Here is an 8,842-nt window from a genome sequence, read left to right as displayed (position 1 = left end):
CCCCCGTCGCTTTCATAGATACTGGAAAGTTCCCAGCACGTGAGACCGAAGTCGGGGAAACTCAGTGTAAGTGGGAACGGCCCAGGGCTGCCTAAGAGAGCAGCCTTCTTGGACGCTGGTAGGAGAGGGAGGCCCTGGGGCGGATCGGGTAAGGGCGCACTGCCTTATCTGGGTACACAAAAGTGGCGGGCTCCCCTAGTCCACTGCTGTGCGCTCCGTGGGGTGCACGCAGCACCTCTGCAAAGGTGCAAAGTCTGTGCGGCTCCCTGACGGCATGAAGGCACACTGCACCAACAGGAGCTGTCAGAGCGGAGACGGGAGGGAAAACCAGCTCCAGAAAGCGCTCAGGTCCCTCCCTTCTCATCCTCAGTTGCTCTCCATCCACTTTGACTCAGATCTCCATGGGTCCGGGTTCCGGATGTCCCGCACCTGGGACGCTAGAGAATGCAGAGCCTGCGCCGGGTCAGGACTCCCCCCATCAGGGCAGGGAGCTTGCACTGGGTCCAGTCAGGTCTCCCAGGTTACTGTGCCTGCAAAGTGGCAACTGGGCCGGGGGTGGGGGGGCTCCTCAGAGTCACCTCAGGAAGTGCTTCCAGGACTCGGGCATGAGAGGCTTGACTTTTTGCTAGGTGCCAGGTGCTAAGCAGGGTCTTGCCCTCACTTACTGTGTTTGAGCGCGGGTGTCCTTTGGCCTCTGGGTGTGGGCATTAAAATGCAGGAACAGGAGACCCTTTTCTGTTCCTGTCGGAGAAACCAAATGGCTGTGAGTTGACACGGCCAAAGAGGACACCCAGCCATCTAGTCAGGAATGCCAAGGATGATTAAGGGAAAAGAAAAAAAAAGTTTTCTTCCAATATAAGGAGATTGGAGGAGACGCCCTCCCCAGAAATCCATGTGAAGTAAGCTCAGTCTGGATTTGAACAAGAAGGGGGAAGGTGGGTCCCAGAAGCAGGTGGGCTAACAAGTAGTCAGGGAGGGCCAGCAGACATTGGACGGCTGCATGGAAGTGTCCAGACGGAGGGCTGCCCTCAGTGGATGTGTTTACCTAGCTTGGAAAAACCCAGTCTGTAATCACACTTGGAGCCTACAATTATCTACCAGGTAGAATTGGTTCCTCTCACTCCTGGAGCTTAAAGGAGGAGTATGGAGGCTGTGAGAGCACTAACAGGACACGAGTGGGGGCTGGCGGTGAAGCCGTCAGTGGCCTAAGGATTTGGGAATGGATAGTTCCGTCCACGCTAAGGAAGGACACGACAGATTGTGCCAGAAGCTTTACACATAACGTATCGTTCAGTCTTTCACAACACATTTACAAGGCGTTTTTTGAGTCCAACTGTTTCTCACCCCCCATTCTAGCCTCCTTCCACTGTGTCATCAAGTAGAGGGTACCTCGCTTCTGTGAAGGAATCCCACACTTAAGCAGGGCACATGTTCAGGCCTGGAATGAGGCCGATGGAGGGAAAACTACAGGAAATGCTTTCCTGGAAATCGAGGGCAACATTACAGATTGGCGACGCCCTAAGGGACAATTATGTAGGGTCGCTTTTCAGAGAAAAGAGGAAGAAACTAAACGAGAGAAACTGAAGCAAGTGACTTGAGCTCAGGGCTTCATGGTATGACTGTCCATGGTGGAAAGAACTTCAGAGGCCTGTTCGTAAGGTGGCGTCTCTGTGATGTCTCAGTAAGTAGGTGAGGTAAGAGAAATCAGTGACTCCGAGGGGAGCAAGATGGCGGACTTGTTCGCACGGGTTGCCAAGCCTGAGAGGCCTGTTGACGCTACTAAGACGGTGTGGTTCTGGCAGAAGAAAAGGAGTGGGCGTCTGGCCAGGATGTGCTCACTCTGGGTAGATGATGTATCCCTTATGAAAAAGCAGCTTAGAACACCCACCTACTATTGCATTCTCTTGGCCATGAAATCCCAACTTGGATGAACTCAGGAATGGCCCCAGGCAACCACTGTGCTGTCACATTGCTGTTTCATCCTCCGTATTTTTCATGTTTTCAGGAGAGATATTTGAAAGTGGTCAAGAGGTGAGTGGTCTCTAAATAGAGTGGAGCAGCTCTGACATCTAATTTAAAAAGAAGAAGCCAGACTAAGCAGATCTGTGACCTGAGATTGGAAATTTGAGTGACCACCTGCTACTAACTCTAGCACCTGCCAGACTCTGGTTTCAGTATGTTGGGGACAAAAGGTGCTGCTTCTTTCTCAGCATGTGAAAAGCAGTGGGGTGTCTAATATAGAGCATAGCCTGCTGGGAATGCGGGCCTGGCTCCGCCTGCTTCTCTCTGTCCATGCCCCGTTTCACACACGTGACTTGCACGATTGGCCAGCATCAGTCACCCTGTGTTGCCTGCAGACACTTCCCCATCAGTTTGCAAATTCCCTTCTAGAAACCGTGTCAAATATAACGTGTTTGCACCCAGGACAGTGCTGCCCCCAAATGAGCATATTCTTCAGGTATGGAAAATAGGAAACTGAGAAGATTATTTCACTCTCCCCTAAAACTGGGGTGCGTACTTGCCTGCGACACCTGGGCGAGAGTCTAGAAGTCACTGAACGGCAGCCTGAATGTTCTGAGGAACAACTCTGAATGGAAGTCAGACGGGCTGTTGACAAGGTACATGCAAGCTGTTAGGAGGAAACGATCAGCCTATGAATAGTGTGGATAAGATGAGAGCAGACTCCTTCATCAGATCCTGAAATACGTTAGTGCCTGGGAACCGTGAGGGAGAGGCAAGTTCAGGAAACCCTGCACCACACAGCGGGTAATGAATTTGTGGAATGGATTGTCTTCCAGAGGTGGCTCCAACTGGCAACGTAAATGGATTTCAGATGGGTTTGGACAGACATGTGAATGGCAGAGCCATAAGGGAGAACTGTAGGAAGCTCAGGTCTGCTCCCCGTGGTCGAGAGTTCAAGGTGGCCCAACAGCCCTTTACACTGTGCATACATGGGATCTGTGGACAAGAGACCTCGCCTCCACAGACCTTAAACTTCAGCCAGTTAGCAGTGCCAACACCGCCTCCCAAATGCTGCCGTCTCTGTGCCCTTTGCCTCAAAAAAAAAAAAAAAAAAAAAAAAAAAGGCTGCAAAACCCTGTGTTTTCACCTTTGCCAAGTATTTTCTACAGATGCTGTCTTTTTGGTTTAGTCTCACACGTGTTCAGTTTTAGCAGGTTATTCAAAAAGCATCGAGTTTTCCAGCTTAATTAAAACCATTCAAAGAAAGTATTCTGCCCTCCACCTCCCCTCACCGCCCACCCCTGGAAGTGCTTTTAAAATACATCACTTTATCCATTTGGGCTTTGGACTTCTAAACAGATTTTGAGAGCCTATTTTCATACCAGCTATTATATTTATCTCTTGCGATTAGATTTCTGTTCAGACCTTCCCCTCCTGAACTATCTAATTCTGACATAAATTACTCTAATTATGAAAGCACCTCTGAAAAGAGCAGTGACAATATACTTTTCTTAGGAGCTCGTTTTAATGCAACACCTCAAAAGTCTTCAAGGCTGCATCCAGGAGGTTAGGAAAAATGTTACTTTTATGGGTGTAGCTCCAAATCTTGGCACTGGGGGGAGTTTGGGACACTCTTGAATGTCTCCGTTAATAATCCACATCTCCCCCAGCCCCCACAAGTTCCCCTGCTCCATGTGCTTTATGCTTTCTTGAGCGTTCCTGCAGGTTCCCTCAATGGAGCACACCTTCCAGTAGTGGGCCGATGAGGGGTGCTTGCTTGGTAGGCCATTTGTTTATACCCCTGGGGTAGGAAGGGTCTCCATTTTCATTTTCTGTACCTGGCATACAGACCCCAGAGCTGTGTACTGAAAGCTGTTTTTGTGGCACTATCATTGGTAGTTGTAAACTGGCCGACACTTCTGCTCCCCGTGCTTTGGGGGGACTCAGCGGTGGCTTTGTTCCAGGGTAAATAGTGGGCTTCTGGGTTCCATTTTTCTGGCAACGTTGTCAGGGTAGCAGGAGAGCCCCACAGAGTCCTTATTTAGCCTCTCTTTGTGGTTGCCCTGGCCTTCTGCTCTTCTTTTGGGGATGCTTTATTTATCAGCCTATGAGAGAGCCCCCTTGTCTGGGTTTCAGATAGCATTTACAGGGACGAGGTAAAGCATTGTTTGCCGCTCTGTCAGAGAGTCGTCTGGGAATCCCCAGCTTGCCCTGCCCAGCACATTCATTCTGGCAGAAGTTTCTGTGAAGGCTGAAATTGTTTATTCCGCTTGCCTGGAGGGCCCACAAAGTAACTGTGCTTTTGAAATTTGCTTCCTTCATTAGTTTAGTGACTCAGAACATCAACGTTGCCACAAACAAACTTCCTCTCTTATGGCCTGGCTCTTTCATAACAGGTAAAAGGAAGGGCTGACAAAAATATAAAATAATGGGGCAGCCTTCATTGACTAAGTGGCCGAAACGCACTCACCTGCTTCCTCTGTTTTAGCTACCATTGCCTCATTGCTTTTGGAGTAGCAGGCACTGTGCTGAGCAGCTTATAAATATCACCTTTAAATTTCTAATAACACTGTGAGATACCATTGTACATAGCAGGGCTTTTGGCTAAGTCACATTAATTCTTTGATGATTCTGTCTCAATCTCAGCACCTCTCCCCTCCTTCTTTAATGCAGAAAACGAGGGACTCCAAAGTATGAAGGAGAAAATCAAAATATATCCATCCACCTAAGGGCTAACGATAACCAATGTTGCCTTTCGATCTGGGCTACTCTGGTCTTTTCGTAGGAGATGAGAACTTGTATGTCAGTAGTTGGGAGTCACTGCCGATGTTGAACAATACTGACTACGCTCAAAGAAAGTTAACCTGGTGGGCTTTTGCAGGATTTATTGGAGTGTGGAGATACGGGGGGACTGGTGTCAGAAATTACAGTATGGCAGGAGACTACTGTCTAGCCCTACCTTTAACAGACTGACTAACTAGCTTACTAACTAGTTGCTTTGTTCACTGGAGAGCGCTCCATCCCTGGAGCAATTTCAGCAGAGGCTGGATGGCCATGTGGCAAGAATGCTATAGAAGGGCTGTTCCACGGGTGAGAGGATTCAGTAGCCCGTCTGATCTTTTGACCCCGAGATTCTAGGCCTTCCACTGTTAGGTGTGGTCATTCACATTCCACTATATTACGATACTGGCTTTTTTTTTCTTACAATACGACAGCCATTGGTTTGTTCAGTACAATGCTATTGAGTAACATGGTAAATGTTGGTCGGTGGAAATCAACTATCTTTGAAGTTCTGGGTTAAGTTCTTATATATTTAGCCCTGCTCTGTTCTCTTGCCATGTTGTTATTTGAGAGTGAAGCTTACGTGAACAGCATTTAAGGAGAAACGCATACCTTACCCAGTCTCTACCTGCCTGGGTCCCAGTCTTTTGTATTCCCACGGGGCTCTGTGCTCACGTGGTATAGAGCCTGCCCCACAGTGATAAACTGGCCTGTTTATCTGCTCCTCACACTGGACTGCAAGCTCTGTATGAGCAGGGACGATGCACAAGTTGCTGGGGAAACGTTTCCCAGTGAACGAAGATCCTTGGCTGTAAGACCCCATCTGGGAAGTTGTGGAGGCCGTTTCTGAGCATGGCATGTTTCCTTCCTCGTGCACTTATCTCCTGTCAGCGTCCAAAGCAGTGGGGCTGTCCTCACTCCGTATTGTCTTGGGGTTTGCAGTTCTGTCTCCTCCCCAAGAACTGAAAATATATTTGGGACTGTACATGCAAAGGGACACAAGAACAAGGGCGACAGGGCGTCCTGGCTAAAGAGGCACTTCTGCAATCAAATCAGGTGTACGCTTTTCCTGAAGCTGCTGCGACATTTATAAGAAAAGGCCCTTTGCGCCCCTCCATGTGGTGGCCTGCCACTCCCTTCTCTCAATGTCCAGTCTTGTTCCAAGCAAACAGAAAGGAAGAACCGGGCTCCTATTTTTCCCCACCTCCCCCGGTAGGGTTGTCCTTTCCTGAGTTCCTGAAGTTGCCAGCTGTCAGTGAGGGCTGGGCGGGAGAAAACACTTCAGGCTCTTCGAGAAGTCTCGGCCCAGGGTTTAAGCCTGGAAGATGCTGCCTCAGAGCTCCTGAGAGCTTCACACAGGTTCCAACTAGAACCTCAGTTAAGAGGAAAAAGGTCTCCACCTACAAGCTTATCTTCCCCTCCTCTGATGGTGTCACTAGGCAACACAGTTTTTAGTGGCTCTGAAAGCCATGTGGGCAAAAGATTCTTTATTTCTATATATGGCCAGAAAAGAGCCCAATCACGGGCCTACTTCCTGGTTGACGCTCTCCAAGTTTTCCAGACGTGCAGACTCCAGAGACTTCCAGGCTGGACACTGGTTTCTGTGGCCTGCATGTAATTAGCTTCAGCAATGGAAAATTTGGCTTCCAGTCCCTAGTTGTCCTGGCCCCCACCCCTTCCACCCTTACCCCTCCTCTCTCAGAAGGCTGCAGCTCGAAGGCAAATAATGAGGCTCTCCCAGCTGCAGACCTTCTAAAAATAGAAGTTTGTTTATTTTTATGTTCATGAAGCCCTCTTCCTGCTGCGACTGTTGTTATGAGCAGGAATTGGAAGGATCCTGAACTGGTCACCCACCAAGGAAATTCTCTCCTGTGTTGGGGGCTCCAATCAAAGCCTCTTCAGGGCCAGAGGATTTGGTGATCTGTGTTCTTTTTGAGCCTCTCTTCTCTTAGCTGACACCTGCTCTCCTGAGTCTGAGGTGTGGGTATCTTGGTTGTTGCATGATCTGCATGAATGAACTTCCCTTTCAGAGACAGCCTCCCCTTTTGTTATGACCTGCTGATAGGAGAGGTGTGGGCAGAGGAAAGGACATTGGGCTAAAGAGGCAAGACATCTGGGTTTTTCTTCCTTGCTCTGTGACCTTGAGCAAGTCACAACCTCTCTGACCTCAGTTTTCTCATCTCTAAAATAGGGATAACAATATATGCCGAGAACTCAAGTGTAATCGTGGATATGAATCAACTTTAAAAAGTGCAAGATATCTGCAAATGGATTGTTTGCTACTTTTGCTAAACAAACCCAGGCTTCTCAAGTGCGTCCAAAAGATAGAGATAGCCCTTTTTTCTCAAGGGGCTTTTCAGTCCTCCCTCCGAAAAGGAGGCGTGGAATGGGGGAGAGAGACCAGTACATGAGGGGCGAGGTTTTGATCATTGTTCCTTTGAGATCTGCAAAGAAAAAAACACCTGTTGCAAAACCTGAGCGTTGATCTAGGCTAGAACAAAGAATCCTGGATTAGGATTTGGGAAATGGAGAAAGAGGACTCTTCAGCATTGTTCGCTTGCTGTGGGCTTTGGCGTGATGGTTACACTGCTGTGTGTCTTATCTCCCTTCACATAATGTAGAAGTGTTATTAACAGTTGATCTTCCCAGCTAGATGGGATTTCCACTTGCTTTTCCACGTAGGTCACTGTTGTGTTTATACCACACACACAGAGCTTGCCATGTGTTTTCTAGACAGCGTCCTAGAGTGTCACCGTTGACACTTCTCTAAGATCCTAACAACTGAGGGCAGAGCTGTGTTGGATACATTTTGACTCACCCAGGGCCACTGTGACTCTTTTGTTGGCTTATTTTCTGTGGAGAACTCTGGCATATCCAGGACTGTCCTGGTGCCTGGGTCACAGTGGGTCTCTGTATCCTACAGGTTTCTCTGTTGTAAGCAAGAAAATAAAAGCTTTGGCTGATTGAAGCAGAAAAGGACTTTATTTAAATTACATTTTAATTCATTAAGTTTTAAAATTAACTTTTAATTAAAATTGAAGGACTCTGACTTGGATGAATCACTTGAAATAGTCTCTCACTGAATTTAGCATGTCCTTAAGTCATAAATGTAGACAACAAACCAGGTATCTGTGACTTTATCAGCTTTAGAAATTATAGATATTTTCAAGTTACATTTCAGATGTCACAGACATTCCAAAATATTTTTTATGCTTATTACTACTTCTGGGTAACAGCAGGTTTTAGATCTGCGACTAGACTTATTTAATGCACTAATAAAAAAGCACACGTATTATGCTATCATGTATTTAAAAAATAGTTGAGCTATATTTCAGTGTAATTGGCTTCCTATGTATTTTGTGCTTTTAAAAATGTTCTTTGTATACTTCGTAGACTTCACCAGACCTCCAAAAGGCTCCATGACACACAGAGGTTCAGAAGTCTTTGACTTAAAGCATATTAGTGAGCTCACAGCAGGATTGGCTACCTAATTTGCAGGGCCCAGAGCAAAATGCAAATGTGGAGCCTCTTGGTCCAAAAGTTTAAGACTTGGAAGATGGACAGCAGAGCATTGAACCAAGCACGGACCATACTGAGCCTGGAGACCTGTGCGATTCCACAGGCTGTTGACCGACCCATGAAGTGGGCTCTGGCTCCTAGAATTTTCAGAAAGGTCAGAGGGTCAGGCTCAGGGGCTACGTGGTCAGGGAAAATACCCAAGCTGTGCTGGACAACTGGTCTGGTGAAGATCTGTGTGCTCTGCTGAGCGCCGATACGACAGTTTGTCCCCAGGTCACACTGGCAGTCTATGCTGGGAACGGCCCCTGAATCTGCCACCATCGGTACGTCAGTAAGCTGGGTGGAGTGGTCCCCATTGCCAGAATGGACTCTGTGTGGCTTCTGCTTTTTTGTATGATGAGTTTCCACCTTAAAGTCTGGACTAGATGCATTTGGTTGGTGGAGCCTCATTCATGACTAGCTCTCTGGCCCCAAGGGAGGCTAGTAAGAAAATATCCATCACTGCTGGCCTCCGCAGAGGGAGACCACAGGGAGAGGGGCTCCCTAAACATAGGAAGCGGGTTAAGATGCTAAGTGGCCA

Source organism: Rhinolophus hipposideros, assembly GCF_964194185.1.
Source record: "Rhinolophus hipposideros genome assembly, chromosome: 19".
NCBI classification, from domain to species: Eukaryota; Metazoa; Chordata; class Mammalia; order Chiroptera; family Rhinolophidae; genus Rhinolophus; species Rhinolophus hipposideros.
Note: the sequence above shows the minus strand (reverse complement) of the source record.